Source organism: Dermacentor variabilis, chromosome 2, assembly GCF_050947875.1.
Source record: "Dermacentor variabilis isolate Ectoservices chromosome 2, ASM5094787v1, whole genome shotgun sequence".
NCBI lineage: Eukaryota > Metazoa > Arthropoda > Arachnida > Ixodida > Ixodidae > Dermacentor > Dermacentor variabilis.
Window position 1 is genome coordinate 55,013,852 of NC_134569.1, and position 21,878 is coordinate 55,035,729.

General features: G+C 46.7%; 2 protein-coding genes across 3 annotated transcripts in view; one reads left to right on the top strand and one right to left on the bottom strand.

Annotated features, from left to right (window-relative positions):
- The window catches only part of LOC142571887 (V-type proton ATPase subunit E-like), a 35,325-nt gene extending 27,628 nt beyond the window's left edge, over positions 1-7,697 (bottom strand). Inside the window, exon 1 of the mRNA XM_075680569.1 lies at positions 7,559-7,697. The gene's annotated coding sequence lies outside the window, so the exon portion shown is untranslated. The remainder of the gene's footprint in view (positions 1-7,558) is intronic.
- Positions 1-21,878, top strand: part of LOC142571890 (uncharacterized) — a 473,725-nt gene that overhangs the window by 382,951 nt on the left and 68,896 nt on the right. The window lies entirely within an intron of this gene.

Genomic DNA, 21,878 nt, shown 5'->3' on the forward strand with positions numbered 1-21,878 from the left:
TTCCATGGCCTCTGCTTCTTCTGATCAGTAGCGCGAGAAAATAGCTCCTGTGTGATTCCGCACATCCGTCGTTGGCTCAGTATACACAATGTCATAGAGAACAGCGATAGGGCGGGAGAGAATTGCTCGCACTAAACAGAATACACAGTTTTTGTTTTTCAAGTATTCAACGACCGCGTATAGTCAAGTTCGACCGAAATTTGTCTGGTAGCTTGACGAGTGTTAATAAAGGAACACTGCTCGAAAATCGAAAAAATGTTTGCTCACTAATACCAACATGTCCTAATACACTAATAGAAAAGCAACAGACACATATTTATGTATAAACTTATTGATTGATTGATTGATTGATTGATTGATTGATTGATTGATTGATTGATTGATTGATTGATTGATTGATTGATTGATTGATTGATTGATTGATTGATTGATTTTCTAAGCGACACGGGCGCTATGAGAAAGACCGTTCTGGAGGGCTGTTAACTAATTTCGTCTACCTGAGGTTCTATAACGTACACCATCGTTGCACGAGCGCGGTGCAGTCTGCTACCACGATCCCATGGTCTGTCAGGCATGCTTCAGTTTATTACTCAAAACACTTGTCACAGCACGATGACCTGCAGTAAGCAACGCTGCAGTCAACAGACACGTTGTTTCTTGACGTCGTGCATGCTCAGCGGACTGTATCGTGTCAGACCAACGTACTGTACTGAACTATGACTTTCCTTTTGTAATAGAAAGCTGCTCTACGTGCTACGCGAAATTTTCAAGTTGCTTGTTGTTGCTCACATACGAATCATCCGAGAGTAAGCCTATCGAAACTCTGGGAGCACCGGTCACCGCCCTTTACTTAATAACAGATCCACGCCTGGCTTCATCTAACACGGAAGCGCGAACGACAACAAAATCAACGACTACCAAGCTCCCGGCCTACACAAAGTCAACACCGCCTCGCACACGATAAAAAGAAAACGGAAATCCCAGCGCTTACGAGTGATACATGCTCAAAACTAAACAAAAAGCAAATACAGGAATATGGAGAAACAAGCGGCAGCGATAAGGGCAAATGACAGGGGTCGCCACTTCGCAACTCGTCCGAAGTGCCGAGCGACCAAGTTCCTCGAATTATCGCCCAGGGAGGAAGAGCGAAGCTTAACCTCTTTCTCACCTGCGGTCACAGCAGAAACAAACGTAGTAACGAAAAAAAGCGCGTACTCAAACGAGGAAGCGCCGATAATGAAAAGCAGAAGAAGGAGGCAGCGCCGCGAGAGATAGCTGGGCGAATAAGCACAAAACAGACCAACGCGGGGCACCCGACGCGGAGATGTCGGTGTTATGCTGCGGAGCAAAGCGAGGAAAGAGCGGGTAAAGTTGACGCAGCAGAAGAAGCAGCAGCAACAGCCAGCAAAGGCCAGCGAGCAGCGCTTCACCCGAGATCGCTCATTTCCGAGGCGACCCACCCGCGGGCAAATCGATAATTAATCAATGCTTCTCCGGTCGGTGTGTCCTCTTCTCGCACGTACCCCTCCGAACCTCCCCCCCCCCCCCTAGTGCAACTCCCACCCATAGCCCTTCCTCGATCACCTCTTCCCTACCGCAGCATTCCGCCGCACTGTATTCGTCTCTCTTCTGACCACCCCCACAACCTCCCCCCCCCCACACCACCACCACCACCCCACTCTTCTGTCTGCATCGATCGCGACACAAGACCGCGCTGGCACACGCACGCACGCACGCGCACACATACACACAGACATTTTCTTGGTGATGAAGGCGAGTTCCTGGACCTCGGGGCGGCAGTCATAACCGCCCGCATAGCACACACCCCTCCCCCGCGCTACACAGCAAAGCAGCAAAGGCGTCGTCCTCTATGAGCGATCATCGTTCGCCTCTTGTTCTTGATTCGCTGGTTGTTGAACTTTCGGCGAAGCGCACGTCCCGCCGAGGACGACGAGGCGGGCCGAACTCCACAAACCACTGCTCAGCTGTGCTTATATCCGTCTCCCTCCTCTCCCTGCTTTACTCTTGCCAAACTGCCCCATTTATCGCTTTCTCAACTCGCTCTATTTCTTTTTAATCTGTTTCTCTCTCTTTGTTCCACGGCGCGCATCTGCCCACGCTTCGCAAGAAGGCGTGGCTGCCTCTTAGGCGCCGCCAGAAAGGAAAAGAAAGCACGTCGGGGCGGCCGACCGCGCTCTTTCTTTGGCCCCGCTGTGTATACGCCAGCTACGCAACCACCCCTTTCACGGGGCCCACTCGATAGCGAGCACACGTGACAGCTGACAGGCCAGCGTTATGAGCGCCAGCGGATCGCTGCCTTTCGCGCGTGTTGCGGTTAATGCGACAGTGCGACGCAAGCGCTGCAGTTTCGCCGCTCGAAAAGAGCCGCGATCGGATATAGGAGTCCCTGCGTAAGCGATAACAGGGTGGTTTCAGCGATGCGGTTCCCCGAAAAAGGGTCACTCGTATAATGGCCGCTCCCACTCGCTGCGCTCTTATCAGAGATTAACGCGAAGAAGCGTACTTGTTCTTGCGTAATTGCATTCCTTCTGGTCCACTTTTATTTGCTTATCTTTAAGAAGACAACCCAATAACCGTATTTCTGAGAATCCGCTTGTCAGCGACGTGCTATTAAACATGCCGTTCACGCGCAGTACCTGACACTAAAAGTGACGAAAGCGTGACGCCGTGCCCCAAAAAAAGCACTGCCGTCTCCTTGTCTCTTTTCTTTCTTTCTTTCTTTTTCCCCTGAGTGACAGTACAGTGCTAAAAACAATGTAATCGACAGCCGTGTCAACTGCCAACTGTAGAGGCACTCCCATGTTGACCTTTCTGGCTCGCCTTACCAGGCACGTACAAGGAAGTCCACCGACACTGCCATATATAGTTTGCAAAAAGGCTCGTTCATCTCAATGCCACAGTAATCACCAGTAGCTGATTGGCTGATTGATTGGTTGATTGATTTACTTGAAATTGAAAATTTTAGCAATTATTATGTCATCAACTTCACCACAGCGACGCATGTTTCCACAATTTGACGGAGAATAAAGAAAAAGAGAAGACAGGGACGTTAACGCATATGGTAGACAGAAACGCATATGGTTGACGACCCTACGCTAGAAAAAGGGAAAAGGGGAATAGAAAGAAGAGAGAGAGGAAAGCAGCTGAACGGGGTGTGCATTTGCGCGGACAGCACCACGCAGTCAAAGGCGCTTGCAAGCGCTTGTCGTTTTCAAAATTAAAAGGCAATGATTCCGTTCATCTCAAGATACGAGAAGGACGCACATAACAGATACGTCATCAGAACATCCTGCACGCATACTTTCTTGTATGTTCGGTATGGTTGCGTCAACCTGTCAGTCGCTAAACACAATGCGGACCCAAAACACTGCGTATACGACAGGTTCTTGTTCTGTACTTCCTGCGTTCTACTCTGTTCTCCGCTCGCGTTTTATTTCGCGTTCATTAATGCTAAAAACTATGGGCAAGTACGAACATTGAAATTATTGTACAAATACAACCCATTAAAAATTTTAGAAGAATAAAAAGCCAGAAGAAGAAGCAAGTAACAACATAGAAAAACCTCGTTTCTCTCCTACGCTTTCCTTCTTTCGTAAGAACACTGGAATTATTTAATAGTCATCCATCTTCGTAACGCAAAGAAAATTACGAGAGCGGTCAAATCGACTAAGTGCTTAGTTTTGGAGGAGAACCTCCTACCGCAGGACAAAGTTCCCCGCACAACCGCAATGAAGTATATCAGACGCCTTTTTATTCTTATTTTTTATGCTTGAGAAATAAGAAAGTAACACACGCTTCTCAGAGAGTTACTTGGCCAATTTATTAAATGACACTTTTGTTGATTAGGTGATCTTACAGGAATGTGCTAGAGACAACAGCTTGTAATAACGTTCCACGGGAATACTAGCCTTTCCAAAAGGGAATGTGTGCGGTTACAGGTAAGGCCGTGCGCAGTTCCGTCCTCGTCGACTGAACTCCTTAAATTTCGTTTCATAGCAACTACCGCTATGAAGGCTGTAGAGAGACTTTCCTCACTGCTCTCATTCGCGACAAAAAAAAAAAAAAAGAGAATGCGTCACATACGCACTTGTCATACATGACAGTATGTGTCGCGCGATTAGATGCAACATTATCTCGCACTTATGTCGCAAAATACGACGTAGCTGTTACGTGCAAGGTACCGCATATATCTAACGTTATCTGACGTAACTTTACGCCCGGAAGTTGCAGTTTGTAATGCGTTCAGTAGTTATTCCATAGAAAGCATCGCAAATCGAAAACGAATCCACCGCGAAACGCGTGCAGTGAGATTTCTGTGACGGCGCTATTTTCGGTTACCTTCAGTAGCGTTACCTGCCATATATGAGACGGAGTATGTACGTGCTAATACGCGCGACTATGGGTTATTATAAAAGCTACTGGCGGACAGAGCTGCACTCGCTGTAAATAAAATATTAATAAAAGTGTGACGAAGGATGCGTTCCTGCAGGACGTGAAGCACTCGCCTCAAGATCGTGCGTACATAATTGCAAAGACTTTCGTATTGCGGGTACAGCGACAGGAAACAAGCACATTAGATAAACAAACAGAAACATGGACAAAGTCGTTTTCGTCTCTGTGATGGCCTTGTCTACCGCCCTCTGTGCATGCGTTGCGATATCACGCGATGCGCAAATCTAGCTGTCTGTACTCTTTCACCGGAGGCGTTCCTTCTTTTAACCCTCTTCACAAACACTCTTTTTTTAGTAACTGCATCTTTTAAAGTTCATTGTATCCCTCTTGCCACCGTACCATGTACAAGCAACTTCTTTGTTCCGTTTCAAGGGGATAAACGCTGGACGATTTTAACTTCACCCCATGACCTTTATTCTGCTCGTCAGAAATAAGTGAGCCATTCTTGATATATTTCTTTTAAACAAAGAAAATCTATCATTAGTTTGCAATGAATAATAAAAAAAGATATCTCAAGCTGGGGACAAGAGCAATTTCAGCGATCATTTGTCACCATCCGTCCGTTATATTTACTTCAGAAAATGGAAGCAGAGTACTCCGAATCGACATTGATCTTTCCATAAATGTTCAATCTCGGTTACCCTATACTTAAATAAAAAAAAAACGGTGCAACGTTGGCGTAAGCTATTATTCTTGCACTGTGGAAGCTCTTTCAAGAAAGGATAACACCAACAGAATTTTGATTGCAGCAGCACCGGCTGTGGCAGCTGCTTCAGCTCATAATAAAGTGCCACACGGCATTACTTATGTGCCTTTGCAAGCGTGTTGCCTCAAGAACGCTAACGCGAGCCACACTTGCTCGTGCGAACGTTGAACTCTGCTGGGGATCAATCCCGTGATCGATTACTATCACAATGACGGCATATCCCCCCCCTCCCCCGCCATCTCCTTCTTAGACATCTTTTCCTGCCGCCATACAGTGGAGATTGCCTTCGCGGAATGAAAATTTTCTTTTTGTGAAATAGCGTCGCCACATTTTTTTTATTATATCGACTCGTCTCGTCTCAACCAGCGACGCCTTTGTGCATCAAAGCAGTCTACAGTTGCAGAGCACGAAGCGAAGCCATTAGCCGCGTCAGTCTCGGCGCCGGAGGCCGCGATTTGCCTGACACCGACCGCACCACATCTCGCGATGTGCACTTATACTCAGTCCACGCGTGAACAGAACATCGACACGGGGCAGAGACAGCGATGACGTCACGTGTAGTTGCGAAACATCTTCACAAACAGTTCCGAGCGCTAGAAATTGCGTCAAGGTTGTTTGCTCTTGCTTTTGGCGAAAAGCCGTTCATACCGATTCTCTAACCTGCTTTGTTTACTACGTGTACGCGCCCATGCGTCAACACAACACGGACGGTTTGCGGATCGACATGTTTGACAAAAGCGTGAAATGTGTGCGCAGGGCAACAACCTAAGGTTCTTATAGATGTTCGTTTTGTAATTGGCTCTTTCTTTTCTAGCATCTGACGCACGAACATTGTTGGAAAAGTTTACATTGTCGCAACCTATACGACGGCTAAATTCGAAACTGGTTTGTGCCGACAAGCGATGAAACTATAGAAAGTGCGAGCTATAGAAAGTTGATTATAGAGTTATCTTATTGCGAGGCTTCGGCATTTGAGTTGGCCGAAGTTGTTCAGCTGCTATGGCATTCTCTCGCTGAGCGCCAGGTCGCGGGCACGATTCCCGATGAAAGCGTCGTGCAAAAAAAAAAAAAAAAGACACTCGCGTGCCGAAATTTCGGCGCGACCTAATGAACCTTAGTTACAGTCTCCCACAACTGTGTCGTTCAGAATTGCCCTCTGCTGGTATAGCTCGGCTACTAGCTGGACTACTTCAAGGATCTCTATGATTAGAAGCATACACATACAACCTATAGTGCGCGCTTGGAGCAGTGAAAGCTTATACGACAGTAGAGGCAACAATTTCGACGACCTAAGAGCCCACTGCTACATTATATAGCAACAACTCTGTGGCTTTGGTTGTGTTACTAAAGTCTATATATCTCTTGCTCACGGTCTAGGCATGGCCTTACTGTACCACTCAATCCCCCCCCACTAAATATAAATTTCTAATCGAATAATTAACATAATTGCGGTAAATAACTATTTAATTAATTACTTTACAGCACATATATTAACCTACAAATTGTAGCTAGTGAGTATGCGAGGCATATCAAGTTGAAACGAATTCCGACGACGGCACTGCGTTCGAGGTATGCACGGCGAAAATTGCTGTGAAAACGCACTGTTTTTCCGCTTACTTTTTTAAAGAAAACACCTGTTTTATACATTGCAACACAAAAGTAACTGGAACGGCAATGCATTTTGTCGGAACTGGTAGAGTTCTGAGAATTCGTTGCAAGTGGATATGCCTTGCGAACTTACCGGCTGCAATTCGTGGATAGAAGTATGAGCGGTAATATAATTAATGAAACCATTTAAATATCGTAATTACGTTCATTATTCAATCAGACATTTGGATTTCTCGTAGAAGTAACCGTCGCTTCATCGAGCAATTTAGCTAAAAGGTTAGAATAGTACTAACTGCCACAGGCAATTTTTAAAATCGTGGTGCAGCTAAATAAGGACACCCTGTATAAGCACTGCGCGGGGCATAAAGACCAGAGAAGACACGTTAATCCTCCTGCCCCTACCCTCTTCCCTTCGGTCTTATTTTTCTTTCTTTATTTAACTGCTTCGGGACATCTGAAATCGCATGAAGTGTGGTCTAATGAAAATGCACGAGTTTGCCGGCATTCCATCACATAAACATGATAACAATGCACATGAAAATACTTTTACCAATAGTTACTCCCTACTGTCGGTTTCGCGAATCCCGTGCGCGCGCGCGCGCGTTAACTACTTGGCAGCCAATGCCTGTGTTTCGCCATTCTCGTCATACCGTCCTGCCTACTCCTTCTGCGAGGAACGAAATGCCAAACGAAGCAACCTTAAAACTAAACCTTCAACGAAGACGAGGGAAAGAGCGAGAACGACCAGGAAGCGGTACGCGTGTTCCTCACCTGCCTTTCTCGAACCGCCGCCAATAGCCGGGATCGCCGGAAGTGCGACTCAACAAAACACACGCACATACAGGCGCAGTGGGAAGTGCACCCAGAGGATCACGAGAGCACGGGGCAGAGGTGAGTCTTTGACAGGGCCTTGGAGGAGGTCCAAGGGGTGCCAACCACGCACTCCAATGCAGCCTTCCCACACACTCCCCGCGCCGGCTGGTTGCCTGCCGCGCAAGCCGGTGATAGTGTGCTCGAAAAAGGGCCCGCGCAAATACAGGTTGCGCCGAATGAATCAGCTGTTCTGGATCGTAGCGCGAGTTCGTTGAAGCATCCAGGCTTTTTTAACGATTACAGCTGCCATTACTCCGCCTCCTGTGGGGCATGCACGTAACTGGATGCACGGAGAGAGAGAGAGAGAGAGAGAATTTGTTCGAATGAAGGCAGAAAGTTTGGCCTGAGCAGCGTACTCGATGTAGCTTGCTATTTTGCCTTTGCGTTAAAGAGAAGGGCAATGAGGGAACGACCGAGGGTTTGTTGCGACACGTGGAGGGCCTCCTCGCTCGTCCGTTCGCATACTGAGAAGACCCACCCATCCAGCGAGAAAGAGTGTTTACAAATTGCATCATTTAGCCACGCGTTGCAGCTGAGACCCACATAAGTTTTGTTTCCGTGACTCTTGTCGTGTTATTGTCCTCAATTTAAAAAAAATATACACAAAAGTACCAGACGTGAGAGTATCTGTGATCATCCGGAAATACTTGCGATTGAATAAAAACATATCAAATCAAGCCCCCAATACGTTCGGAAGCGTGCGGCTGTCAATCGCGCATTCCAATTTTATTAGCAAACACCGTTTCATAGTCATTATGTAAAGCTAAAAATCTGCTAGTTATAAACGTCTTTATAGACATCCAATGAGAAACGAACGGTTCTGCCAACTGCGTAACGTGGAGTGATTTTGCATCAATATTTGTTACGAAGGGATAAATGTAGAGATTTACCAGCTGCTTCCGTGGCACCGTCGGTGTTGCCCCAAGTTCCAGCTGTCGTTGTACAGCTTAGAAAATAAACAAGCTCAGCGAGGATCGGATCTGAGCTTCAGTGAATTCAGAGATAGGCTTTGTGACCAACTGTGCAATCACGGCGTTGTGTGCTGGCATATAAGCTAAGCGAATCCAACGCCGTGTGAGGCAGACTTAGTGGTTCACGCTTCGGTATAGAGACATCAATGGAGAAAGTGAACTGCTGCACGATGATCACCTTTACGCGCAAAAGATGCAGAATTCAAACATAACGAAAAAAGAACTCATTAAAAACCAGGTTACGAAGCATGCATGTAATGTAGTCAAGTTAGAACGCTATGGCAATACAATGTAAAGAATCGCCAAAGCACATTGGGTTGACAAAGCGGAAAGCAGCCATCACCTCCGCAATTCATTCGAAAGACACGCTGAATATTTTTGTTATGTTGCAACTCAGTGTTTCCAACGTCACTTTGTTATAAGCCATGCGTCTCCAAGAAGCTGAAAGTACACAAGTGCGCGGTAGCTACGAGGTCGTAAGACTCTTGTTGTTAAAGTGTTGCCAAAAAACACTCTGATTAATGGCGAAGACTCCGCTCAATGTGCTAACATTTCATATGTATAAATGCGGGCCCGTATTCACAAAACGATCTTACCCCAGATTTGTTCGCAAGAACAAATTTGAGCGAATCCTGATGCTGAACATGTTATCAGCGAAAGCACCCTGCCAATGGCAAAGAGCAATTTCGAACGAAAAAGCCGCGTGAACTCGGCACCTTGTTCTGCTTGTGGGTTCGTTCACGTCACATAGATTACATTAAAATGTAGCGCTGTTAGGGACTATGTCATAGGTAGGCTTCGGCCTAATACGCCACATCCTATCGCCACTCAAGGATGGTTTGCCCTTCAAAAGGAGGCTCCAAAACATTGTTGTACTGCACTCAACGTCCGCGTATTTTAGAGCCCTTCTACTGTCTACAAGGAGTCTAAAGTTCTGATAAGGCTAAGACACTTAGCGTACACAAACCTTGAATCCCCGTAAAGAAAGTCCCCATAAATTATACTGGGGTCCGTACATTCGGCAATTAGAAGTTGCAAATCGTCTTCCGAACACTCAGCTTTATTTCGCTTAGATGGACACGAAGCAGAAATTAGGCAGGTTGAATAGACCGCTCAGCTGCTGCAGCGTAATTTTATCAGTGCGAAATTAGGTTAGCGTTTCATCTTTCTCGAGAATCTTTTGACCGCCTTACCAACGGACGGGAAATCTGATTTAAAACAACGGGCATCAACATATTTTCTTTTTTCACAACGAAGTGCTCAAGCTACACCGCTGGCCCTCATTCGTATTTCGCATTCCGTTCTTTCCCTTCATTTTACGTACGACACTGCTTCATTAATGAATACGATTTGCTCGCGTTCAAAGAGCTTTCTTCTCTAAGGAGAAAGCGCTTTCTCATAACCGTAAGGTTAGAGAGCACATCTTTCTTTAGGGTGGATATACCCGGTAAAATATGAAGATGGTCGCTCGCAGAGGATGAACTTGCGAGATTTCGACGTAGCTTCGAAAGAGCTTTTGTTGTGAACATGTCGCGAAAACATGACGAGAAGCTTCCCTCCAGAGACATCACGAGTGCCAGGAATGTCGCATTTGTAGCCCGCCTCGCCAAGCCCGTGTAGTACAACCAAGCCTACGAATCACGCCGTCCGTCACTCGGCAACGAGCTCCTGAAAAAAGGTTCCTCCATTTTTGGTCGCTTTTAACACTCCTATTTGTCCAGCGCCTCATGGCAATCTTTTCAAAGAGCATTAAAACAACACCACGACCGACCTTTTTTGAGAGGCAAAGAACATGGGTTCATGGCATCGCGCACTATCCACCCAAAAAAGTTAGGCTCACTTTAATTACATTTCTAAAACCAACGGACTTGAGAAACCCCTTATATACACGTTATACCTTCGACTATGCGCGTGAATTGTCTATTATCTTGCCTCTTCCTGCTATATTTCTACCCTCATTCCTTTTACACCGCGCAGGATAGCTAACCGGACCATTTGTGCGGACAACGTCGCTACTTCTATTTTCTCTTTCTCTCTCTCTCTCTCTCTTGTGTACAACAAAAGTTAAGCAGGTCAAGCGCAATGATCACGAACAGATCAACGGTGCAAAATCAGAAGTCTCCTTTTCCTGCCTGTAATACATGCAGCCGGTTCTCGTTCCCGGTTGGATGTAAGGGCTTGTAATGTCCGCTGTGCTCCACGGAGTTCGTGAAACGGAGCAGAATGCGTCTTTTCCGGTGTAGCTGACAAAGTAAACCGGATTTGCGTACCACCACGATGCACGTGACAACGCAAACACAAACTATACTGGTCACGTGGGACGCTGAATCGCTACCACCTCGCAAGAATCTGCCCGCAACGTTCATGCGAGTGATGATCGCCCGCGATGTCACATCCGCTGTGATGACCGTGAAGGATGACAGAGTGGCACCGTTTATAGTACACTTATCCGCGGGTGGTCCCAACTGGAAGGAAACGTCACATGGCAGTAGCTATTTTTGGTTCGGAAGCCTTTTCTGAGCTCCAAGAGTGGCTATTTCCGGGCTTGCGCCCTTTGAAAGCACTGTGACCCTGAATTTTTCTCATTGAATGACGCATCGGGAGGGCTCACAGTACTCTGAAATAGAAACGTCACTGCAGTCGTCACGCTACAAACGAAAGGCCTGACGAGCGCTCTTCCTCGATCGTTCTTGCCATGCATTAAAACAGCGACTGTTTAGTGATGCGCCTGCAGAGATAACATATAATAAAATCGTAATCACGATTGCACATATCGACGAATCGCAGAGCGCTTCTTAATCAGCGTTTCAGCACTCTCTGCTTTCTGTTCGTCGGCTGCGGTACTGAATTTCCCCAGCGAAAGCTTCACAAACGTCCGCATTTGTACTTCGTCCACGCGACCTCAGAAATGAACCTGCTTAGCGAACGCTCAGCAAGCCGACGGCTTCCTGAGATGAAAATCCCTCTTGATCGGATCACTCTGCAGAAGCGAAGTGCGACCGCGAAGTCTATGTGTCTGTGAATGCTCTCTTTCTTCGCAAGTTTCTTGTCTCGGTGACTTCTGCTAGAACCGCAGCACCACGGACTAATTTATTTTGTATAAATGGCTTTGGTGGTCATTCATTTCTTAAATGGCAGATGGCTAGAATCTAACACTTTCCTGTACAACAAGAAAAACACCAAAAGCGTATATCGGTTGCACTATTCCTCGACGTGAAAAGCGCCTATGATAATGTAACGCATGAAGCCATCATGCCCTGGAAAATAATGGAATTGGTGGACGCATGTTTCGGTGGATTCGGAGCTATCTATTGCAAAGATCCTTCTTTGTGCACAGTGCAGATGGCCGAACCGCTGACCATTACACTTGCCGTGGCGTCCCTCAGGGTGGGGTTCTTAGCCCCACTTTGTTCAACCTTGCAATCGTTGGACTTGCCGACGTTCTACCACATACAGTAAACTGTTCCATATATGCTGACGACATATGCATATGGGCCTCGGCAGTTACGCGTCTCCAGGTGCGTGCACGGCTCCAAAAAGCAGTGACCCTAACATCATCGTACCTGCGTGCCCAAGGCCTCAGCATTTCGACCGAGAAGTGCGCCTTAGTCACTTTTACCCACAAGCCCATGACCTGGAACCCCATTTCTATTGACCACCAACCAATTTCCTACGCAGAAACTCACCGATTCCTAGGCGTTATTATAGACAGAGACCTTTCATGAAGCCCCCACATCTCATACTTGAAGAAGAGGCTTACTTCTACCTCCCATATACAAAGGTTTCTTGCCGGTAAAACGTGGGGCACATCCGTGGCATCTATGCTTCAACTATTCAGGACGGTCTTCCTAGGATACTTGAGATATAGCACACCAGTGCTGTCCAATGCTAACAAAACTAACATCCATGTCCTACAGAGCATTCAAGGCCAAAACCTTCGAATATGTCTGGGGCTACCTCGAAGTGCCTCAACCGTAGCAACAATTTCCACCGCGAGAGACCACCCAATAATGACCTATACAGCTATCGATGCACTCCGGGCGCATGTTCGCCATATATTCAGAGTGCCTGACCACCATCTCCCTCGCTTGGCAGAGAAAAGACCCAAGGCAGCGTTCTCCAGATCAATTGCGGCTAACCGGCACTCTTTGTCTTTGAGGCACTCACCCGCAACAAGAACGCCATCCCCTATGTGGTGCTTGAAAAAGCCTCCTGTGTACCTTGCTGTTCCAAGAATAGTGAAGAAAGCAAGCCTACATACCGCGGCTCTCAAGCAGATCCCATTGGAACTTTTGCATCGTTCATACGCTAACCGAATCCATGTTTACACGGATGGTTCCGTCTCGGAAAATTCTACAGGCGCCGTTGTTCTACCATCTCAATCGGTGGTCATCAAGTTTAAGACTTCACACGTAACGACATCTACAGGTTCCAAACTGGCCGCTCTTCGCGCTGCTGTCGAATATATTGAAAAAGAACCGCCCAACAAATGGGCAATATTTTGTGACTCGAAAGCAGCCCTCCAGAGCTTGCGAAGTTTACGACGTGGCAATTATGAACAGCTGGTGTCACAAATCAACGAAACCTGCCATTGCGCTTCTGAACGAGGACATGATATCATATTTCAGTGGCTGCCGGGACATTGTGGCATCGTTGGTAATCACCTCACCGATGACGCTGCCCGACGTGCGCAGGCTGGCTCACCGACACTCCTTATACCTTTATCGAGAGTCGACGCTGCAAGAGAGCTTCGTAGTCTCGCTCGTACCATCACGTTTAGTTACTGGCATACACCACAGAACTGAAGTGTCGTTTATACAGCCTCGACCCATCACTGCAACTTAAATTACCAGCGAATCTTCCACGACGTGACGCAACACCGCTGTGTCGGCTGTGGGTAGGAGTAGCATTCACCAACTCCTACAGCTATCGTATTGGAATGGCGGATTCACCAATGTGCGCTAAGTGCAAGTGTGAAGAGACCATCAGTCACCTTCTGTGCCACTGTTCTCGCTTCGATAATCAACGGGAGACTCTCCAGTGTGCCTTGAATAGACTGGATGACAGGCCATTTACGGAAGCGAAGATATTGGGAGCCTGGCCTCACAGTTCATTAGCGCAGAAAGCAGTTCGAGCGCTTTTTCACTACCTGAAGGCAACAGACTTGAGTGCCCGACTATAGACATCCTAGACCTAAGTTCTCTCTCTCTCTTTCTCTTTCACTCCCCATTCCCCTCCCCACGTGTAGGATAGCAAACTGGACTCAGTTTGGTTAACCTCCCTGCCTTTCCTTCTTCCCTTCTCTCTCTCTCTCTGTCTCTCTCTCTGTCTCAACCGAAAAGTTTCTCATTTCTTTTTCTTTCCTCTCTCCCACACTTTTCATCTGCGTGTATTTTTTTAGAGATCTTTCTGTCTCCCCTTACCTCTTCCTCAGTGCAGGGTAGCAAACTGGATATCTATCTTCCGGTTAACCTTCCTGCTTTTCTTACACACACACACACACACACACACACACACACACACACACACACACACACACACACACACACACACACACACACACATATATATATATATATATATATATATATATATATATATATATATATATATATATATATATATATATATATATCAACCGAAATGCCAAGTGGCTAAATGGACAGTGAATAAGGACAAATGTGAGCATGTATCATCCTGCATTAATTTCTCCTCGCGGTGTTCTGTTCTTTCTTTCTTAGCACGCTGACTAAACCAAAATGGAGGCAATTTCTGTATCACGCTGCAAGTTGTGTAGGACGTAAAGCTGTGTGCGCCCTCTTACTGCTTCATATGTTGTGCAACAAATTTAACGCTGTTGAAACGATTGCATGTGAACCAACCTTTCTCAGAATCTTTATTCTATGCCCTTCTTTATCTTTTTGTCACTGATGCAATAACGAAAAATAAATGATGGCGGATGGTAGAGAAGGGGGGGGGGGGGGGGGGGGTATGGGAAGGTACTTGTAAAGTTTCTGCGCATCAAGATATTCTTCATTCCTGCATGTCAGCAGAAAGAAGCGCCGTAACTAATGTTATCCGAGTCGTAATGCGACCGAGACTCCGCCAACGGACTTTGGGGTTGGTTCTGGAAAACTTTTCGCACGGCTACCGCACTGACTCATCCGCGAGGCACCCTCGTCAGTGAGGTAGTCGGCATCAACTGCACTGGCGAAGGAAGCAACGCGCAGCATCGTGCGTGTTCATTTACTCACATTTCTTTATCATTCGTCTTTATCCGACACGCGGACGCTGGTTGCCCTCTTGTTCCGTTACGCTCCGGCGATAGCGTATCGCTAAACGCGCGCGCTGCGTAGGAACCACGCCGAAGGGTTCTCACGGGGGCGCATTCCTTGGCAGGCGATCAAACGCGACGCCCACTCGAACGCCGCCTTCACCGAAGAACGCCCCGGCGCCAACCATCTGGCTCCGGGAAGGCGTTGGCCGCGGCAGGCGCCGCGCGCGAAGAAACGGTGGCACGAATGCAGAGCTACGCAATGCGGCACAAAAAATTCACAACGAGAAAAGCGGCGTCAACCGCAACAAGAGCGCAGCGAGTGACACACGGGGAGCTCCCTCCACCCTCAAGGCTGAGGGCATGCCCCACGAGGCGACCCTCTCCCGCAGTGCCAGAGAAGCTAAGGTGGTCGCCGCCTTAGAGGTCTCGAGATTAGCAGTCATACCCAGAAATCTTACGTGGACCGAACGAGAATTCCTCTCGTGCCAGAGTCCGGGGGGCCCGGGCCGGGCCAAGGGTTCGCGGGGAAGTGTGGGAAGGCTACGGTGGGAGAGTGGAAGGGCTAAGCCGACTTCCTGTAGCCACCCGATTGGCTTCGCCCTCGGGAATGACACACGGTATAGTTATAAAAGCGCCCGCAAAATAAACTGGCGATCACTAAGGAGACTTCGTGCGTATTGTAAACGAGTGTCTATGGCTGCAAGGTGTGATTGTGGGTTATTTAGATCTCCTTCGGCTCAGTATACCATCGTCCGGTTTCGTTCGCCTGAGAACTGGTTTCCTTTCGTCTCTGTGAGTTTTTCGAGTGAAAGTGGCGAGCTGTTAATCAGTCGCTGGTGAAAGAATCGAAACCTACGCAACCGCGCAAGCAATGGTCGGCTGCCTTTCTGTGATTGAAGAACCTGCAAAGAACTCTGCATAGAAATTTCCACTACAGTGATTTCCTCTCGTATCAAGCGTTCTGTTGCTCAGAGAGGGTTTAAATTTTCACCATTTATTTGTTGGAGCTTGTCTGAAGATCTCAAGAAACTGCCGTAACCTGCAAGTGTGCACGTTGCAGCATCCTTGCATGTGCGCGTCTCTCTCTCTCTCCCTCACACGGAGTGAGAATCATCTTCGTGTGCCACTGCGCTACAGAACAATAGCGTAACTTTAACTCTGTGATAATCTTATTTTCAAGGAGCACTAAGCGGATTAATTAAGGCGTGATGTGTCTCCCGCGGTCTGCTCATCTTTGCCGTGGGTTTTAAATCAGTGTTCTATAAGGACTCGGGTGCGGCGACCTTTGTGGTGAAGACGTGTCGCGCCCAGGACTCTTCAAGAAAAGTGAACCTTATGTTTGAAGTTACAGCGAAGTACGCCAAGCTTCGCATGAATGAGTGGAAGGGACGAAGTCTCGCCGTGACAGATTGGGTCCAGCGCCACTTTTCGGACTTTATGTTCGCCCCTGCTCACTGGAGGCAACCGGGCCTTCACAAGTGGTACCTCGAAGGGTAGGTATCTCTAGTCGTATTTAACTTTTTGCGCGTTCAACCATGAATTTTCCAGAGGGTCTTTCCTCTCCCAAAAGCTTCTTGACGGCCTTCCTCTATTCGAAACAGGGCTAGGAGCCCACATTCGTGTACACTAACTTGCGTGCTATTTGTTTTCTTAGCATCGTACAGAAGCGTCATTGCTAAATATTTCTTCTTTTTTGCTTTTTCCTGTGTCTTGGAACAAATAGACAACTATTTCCGCATATATGAGTGCAATACTGAACAACGAACATTGCTGCCGCTTTTTTAACAGTTCTTCTACGGCAGCAGTTTTGTTATGTCAAGCCTCGTAAAGAGTCGTGTGCCAGTTGAGATCGCAACCACAGTCCCGATTTGTGCTTCAGTCGTGCAGTTTTATTGGAGGCAAACTATTCTAGACCTGTAGTGTGATTTTAAATGTATCCACAACGCTAAACAGAGAAAGCCTGAGCATCGATGACTAATGAGCATTAATCAGCGTTCTCTGAAGAGACTTTATATTTTTTTTTTCGGTCTGCACTACTACTTTCAGATCCACTATGCACGTTCAGCGTGCAAATGAAGACCAAATTGTTCCAGTTCACTGGTTTCAAAGAGCGTCTTCTTTTTATTTTTCTTTATTTTTCATTTTAAACCAGGCACTTCTCTAGCTATATCTTTTTCATACATAGAGAAGTTCCTGGATCGCCTTGATTGCAGTGTCTCAAATCTTTTTGCCACGGCAAATGATTTCCGCTCAAAATAAAAAGAAAACTAAACTTAAGGTTACCGCGAAGACATTTTCGACTCCCCGCGTATTTGCCAGGAAACCGTTTCTTGTTACCTAATGAATTAAACAGTCTCCCACCCTCGGCGACTTATTAGGTCACAGCTTGCTGCCTTAGTAATCATCACTCCTGAAAAATAGTACATGCTGGAGTGAGACGGAAATGTAAGTTGAAGTTGTTCGTCTCCAATTAGCATAAGCACATAGCACTGAGTCTAGAAGGCGCAGCTTCGTTTCGTCGACACTCCATTTTGTTTCACCGTAGCAATTGCAGAATGGTCGATGGATAACTTTGAGCCGTGAGGAAATTCAAGCCCAAATAACTAGGAGATGAAAAGTGCTCGTTAGCACTTAAGAAAGTAAGAAAGAGAGAGAGAAGACGGGAAAAACCGCACTTCCCCCAGCCTTCTCCGATCGACACATCCACGCAATTGTACCTTCTTCAAGGTCTTCGTGGTGCTCCATTTTGCTACTTGATGTTTTTGTGCTGCGCCTCTTCGGTAAAAACTTGTACGGAGGGCCAATGCGGTTCTCTTTCTGTCTCACGTTTGAAGCTACGTAAAATAAGCCCAAAATACGCCATTGTCAAAACAACGAATCCGCTTGTCTACTCAAATACCGTATTAGGAAGTCACTCGAATGTGACATGGAATTTCAATAGAACATAAGAAAAGCAAAAAAAAAAGATCAACTTGATGTCCGATTCATAATTAGAGGTTATTTTTTCACGTTTGCTTTTCTTCAGCCTATTTTGTTTCGCAGTCATAAGACTTACCCGAGTGAATTAGGAGACAATAAAGAAACATGTAAGGATATTATGTCGTAGAATGATCCTGAAAGTTATCAATATTCCGATTTGTGTCGCATGTTATAAGTGCTTTCGTGCGCAGATCCTCTCTTCCTTTCCGGACCGAGATGACCCTTTATTGAATGTCTCGCATGGTTCTTACCCCGACGCCAGTTCCCCCACGACTGATGTATAATAGATTGTGCCAGTTACTTTCTCGCATGTGTTTTGCCCGTCAACGATAGTCTGACGACGACACAGCAAGCTCTATTCTTTTAATATCCTCAGAGCGGGCGAAATAATAAAAAGCCACACTGAGGTTTGACTCGGGCACGCGTCATCTAGAAGCCGTTTCATTTAAATTTTTAGAGCTAATATTGGGGCGGACACTTATCCCTGCACAACCCGGAAGAGGCTTTCAAGCGTCCCAACGTCGGGCCGGCACGATTTATCCGAGAAACGCTTAGCTTTAAAACCTTCGTTCAGTACTATTTACGCATAAAATTCGCAGTTCAACGGGGCGTAGCAGCGAGAAAGTGCGCACACGTACGCCATTTTCGCTTCACCTGTTCGCATAAACGAGGTTAGTTCGCACCGCAACTGAGACGCGCGAACTCAGTATTTCGGGATGCTGAAACTGACCCGTCGAGCATCGAGCGTGATACTTCTTAGTCAGCACCACTAAGGGTGAATGAAATAATTATACATGCTTGGAAGCTCAAGAACGTTCAGAAGTTTACCAGCACTGAGCCCAATCGAGTGAATATTGTACGCATACTCAGCTTAGGTAAACCGAAATAGTTTTATTTTTCCTTCTTGATACCACGTTGCTGGTTCGATATTGTCCACTGCACTGGCTTCGCTTAAGACGCGATAGCCCACGATTCACTTCCTGAATCAAATAGATGACATATATGCACTTATCTTTGCCCACGCAAATATGAAGTCAGACACGTAAATGCATGCAGTAATGTTTATCGCGTCGTTATCAACAAGAAGCGAATTGTTGTCTAATTGTGGCAAATTTGTATTAATGCGTATTACATAGTAGAAATACAAGAAAATTGTTCAAAACTCTTTTAGACAAGACCAAAAAAAAGTTATTGCAAAGTAAATTTTTGTTTTGTTTTTCTATTTTTCATATAAATTTTAATTGCAGGGACGACAAAGCACAACTATAACCTCATCTTGTCATTTGGCAACAATGAAAAGCTCGTATGAATAGGAACAAGGAGAGACAAGAGTACAAGGTACACCAGGTTTTACAAATAAGGCTACACCTCTATTAGAGATGTGTCTGGTAGCTGAAAAATTTTCTAACCGGGAATATTGTAGTTTTCATCTTCCTGATGCCAAGTTTCTGAAGCTGCGAGGTAATTCAACGTAAAGGGGTGTGAGGATAGTAGGGCATAAAAATGGTACATGTTCTTATGTATGTTGCGAAGATTACAGTGGATCAGGCTATGATAAGGGTTGGTTTCTACAACCTAACTTGCCAATGGGGACACTCACCTTAAAAAAAAAAACTATATTGATTTAGGAAATGAAAGATAGGTGGTTTTCACAGCGGATGTGAAAGACATTGGTCTTCTCAGCCTTCCGTGCAAGAACCTTTCTATTTTAGAGCCATACAAACCTCCCATTATTTTTCGCGCTTTCTATTAGATTGCCTTGCACAGTAAAACATTATTCTCTAGGCATAGACGCTCGGTTGCATATACAGAGTCATCACCTTCATATCCCAAGTAAGAAGAGGTTATTTTCTTTTTATAGACTGCTGGGAAAGAACGCTTGCGGATTAAGCGTGAACGACATTTCACAACTTCTTGTTTTGCTTTGTCTTTAGAGGGCACTTTATCAGTGACATCAATTTCCTCCGGGGGGATTGGCACTGAGAGCTTTTCAGCAAATGATATCAATATCAATAGCAAATGATTGCTCGGTCTTCGTTATTCTTGAGCGGAAGTTCCTTCATTTCAGAATTTTGCTGCCTGCTGAACTGCTTGAATTCGAATATTTCACTTTATGCTATATCAAGACCTTCACGGAGAGCTGTGTTATCTTTCTTGAGAGCGGCATTAACGTTCTTTAACGTATCAAGTGTACTCTTAAGTTCTTCAAACTGACTATTTATGATCTGGACCGCTTGCTTTACTTCTTGCATTTCATTTTGCAGGGTACAGTTGTATGAGTCAACATTAGTCGAAAGATCGGCAAGCAGTTTAGCTACATCTTTTATGGTCGTTAGTGCTTGCTTACCCATTTTTAAATTGTTTACCCGCAAGTGCAAAGCCACTATGATAGTACGGAGAAGTCTAGGAGCCAGAGACAGAATAAGGAGCTCAGTAGTAAAAAAAAGGTTGTTGCTGTTTGGTAAATATCGTCAATGAAGAACTCATGGGTAATTTGAATGCCGGTTTGCTTTAATCTCAAGGTCACTTGATGTCCTTCAGTTTCACTTTCACCGTCTCAGTCTTCCTAAATACGAGTGCCAAATAATCAATCAACAATCCGTTTGCAATTAGGTCCCCGCAGGCATTTTCTCTCAGAAGCAGTCAACAGCTAAGTTCACTGGAAACCTCACTTTCTCTGACATCTCAGGTGAATTCAGGACATAATGTGCTCTTTGATTCAGCGGGCTCTCACAGGGGACTTGCCGCAAAGCAGCGCCTTTCGCGAGAACCGCCATTCGCGGTACCGATGGCGCGTTTCAAAGAGGCCGCGAGTACTATCGTTTCTAAGAATGAGCGGTGCATTCCCATGCGATGCGAGACGCGGGGTCTCAGCCTGTTCCGAGCCAAGGGCGTACGCCTCCGCGTCGTATTTCGTTTGCTTCCAGCGACCGTAGGTGGAGCCACTAGCAAGCATGCCTGTGCCGCCCTCTGGAGGGCCGCGCTAGCTCCATCTGGCGAACGTGGCTGGAAGCCGAGCGCCGGCAGCGCATGCACCACGCCGTTTCGGATTCTCAATAGCACTCCCGGCTCGGGGAGCACCGGGGTGCGCGTTGGCGAAAAAAAGTTGAAGAATCGCCAGCGAACTGTCCACCCGACGGGCGGTGGCCGGCTCAGAAGCGACGGCACCAAAACCGGCGTTGCACACAGTGACACGGCGTGTGTAAGTTTTCTGCGTGTCCAAACGCCCGTCATGGGTTGAAGTGAACCGCCCGCTTTGTCGCGGCTACTTTTGTTTCGTTCTGGGTGTTTCGTTTTGGACTGACGGCACTGCATTTGAGTTCTTCTTCAGTAGAAGCGGCGAAGAGGAAGGCTCGTCGTCCAAACGAGAAGAGGTCGAAATGCCTACGCTAACGCGCCCAGCGCTGCACTGTCGATACTGGCCCGTCCTCCGAGGTGGCAACGTTCAACGCACGTGCGACGCTGACGAGATGCGCCGCACGATGTCGAGTTGTCGCGGCTAGTGAACGACGTTCTGCTGCTGCCACGACCTCGGCATGACGCAAGTGTGCGAACTGCTTCTAACCACCACCGGGCAGCTGCCACGCCTCAATCCAAACGATAGGACTCTCACTCCGTGACAGATGGACGAAACACAGGTCCCCCAGCATGACAGGATGCTCATTAGAAGGTGAGTGAGGCGTCATCTGGATGCCGACATGATGAATCGTGCAGACATTTAGCTCCACCGCAAGTCTACATCACCGTTACATTCCTGAACGCATCACCTATAGCTATATATTATTTATTCATTTTTTATCTTTTTGGAAGCGCAGGGGGATTGAAAGAGCGCAGGGAAAGAAAGCTCCGCTCGGTTATATCAAGCATCCCGTAGCGGGACGATAGTTCTAGCGAAAGTGTAACTGCAGAGGTACGCTTTCGGACGATCGTTTTCTGCGTCCTGCTTTTAAAAAACCCAGAATCCAACGGCTCACGCCGCTAAGATCATAAA